We start from the raw sequence: 1,472 nt of genomic DNA, 5'->3' as shown, positions 1-1,472 counted from the left end.
CCCCCCCATCCTCTCCTGTCACTGTGGGCTGTCTCCTAATTACTTCACACACAGAGGAGATGAGATACTGTTGTTGCCAACACACACACACACACACACACACACACACACTATAAAGGATGGTAGTGTATGAGGAGTGTGTGACAGATCAGCACGGCCGCCGCTGCTGCTTCTGCTGCTGCTGTGAAGGCGTTTCCATGGCGACTGCCAGACATGAAAGCTGTGAGAGCTGATAGCTAGCAGCAGCTAAGCTAGCTAGCTAGTGCTTTGTTTCCTCTCCCAGCGGAGCTGTGCTACATAACACACCCTGCAGCCACGTCTGAGCGAGTCTGTGTGTGTGTGTGTGTGTGTGTGTGTGTGCGCTCCTCTGTCTGCCAGCGCACGTGTGCTGCTGTCTGTGAGCTAATTTGTAAGTGTCTGACTGTGAATGTGTGTGTGTTTGTGTGTGTGTGGGAATGTGTGCTCCAGCAAGACTGTGTGCACTGAGACTGTGTGTGTGTGTGTGTGTGTGTGTGTGAGAAAATGAGTGTGAATCCTAATTACTTTACATAATTGAAAAATGTGTGCGTGTGTGTGTGATGCTCTCTGCCTGTTAAACAGCTGATGTGACGCAGGCACACCTTCACCTCAAACATGGGGCAAATTTTAAATTTAAGCCTCTTTCTCACATGAATCTAAACCTGGAAATGTTCCAGCACTTGTGTAGAGATCATCTTCTAGAAAAGAACGGGCCATTTTCTGCCTTAGGCTCAAGAAAAAACTATGTAAAAATCTTTTTCCAACAGCTGCTAATTGAACGAAAACACACACATGTACATAAAAAAAACCTATCGCCTTGGTTTGATTCAGATTTTAAAACTGGAAGAACGTGTGTTCAGAAATATCAAAGTTTACTTTACATCCACAGCCTGTATTCAGAAACTGAGCCTTAAAACCAGCCGTCAGGACTTCTGGAACTTTGTGATGTCACAACAAAGCAGTCACCAAGCCCCGCCCACCTGGACCCACCATCCAAACCTTGCAGGATTTGGTTTCTCTGAGTGTTTTCACCTGAAATCTGCTGTATTTTTATTGGATCACTCAGAAAACAGTCAGCCAATCAGAAGAGAGGCTCAGAGCCTCCTCTCTTCTGATTGGCTCACTGACCTGTTGTTACTAGAGCTCCAGAGAGAAGCCTGAGAGAGGAGATGTAAAACTACACTGAGATGGTTTTTATATCTTCTGATCGATCAACACTTCAAATAAAACACAGAAGAAGAAGAAACATGGAGCTTTAACAAAAACAGTGTCAGCCAGATTCTTCTTCACTTCTTTATTTGAAGTCAGGAGATTTTTATAAGTTTTATAATCATGGCTGTTTCACAGGAAAGTCAGTTCCATAGTCAAAGATGGCGTCTGTTCTTCTGAATGAAAACTGACACTGGATCAACAAGGTTATTTTAAAAAGAGTGTGTGTGTGTGTGTGTGTGTGT

The 1,472-nt window shown here is 44.2% G+C and overlaps 1 protein-coding gene across 2 annotated transcripts in view; it reads right to left on the bottom strand.

Annotated features, from left to right (window-relative positions):
* myt1la (myelin transcription factor 1-like, a) overlaps nucleotides 1-1,472 on the bottom strand; it is a 70,647-nt gene that overhangs the window by 23,242 nt on the left and 45,933 nt on the right. The gene's annotated exons all lie outside the window — the stretch shown is intronic.

The sequence above is a fragment of the Seriola lalandi genome, unplaced genomic scaffold, assembly GCF_002814215.2.
Source record: "Seriola lalandi dorsalis isolate HSWRI2012SDOR001 ecotype SW California unplaced genomic scaffold, Sedor1 jcf7180002054339, whole genome shotgun sequence".
In the NCBI taxonomy this organism is placed as follows: domain Eukaryota; kingdom Metazoa; phylum Chordata; class Actinopteri; order Carangiformes; family Carangidae; genus Seriola; species Seriola lalandi.
This window is presented reverse-complemented; position numbering and strand designations above follow the sequence as displayed.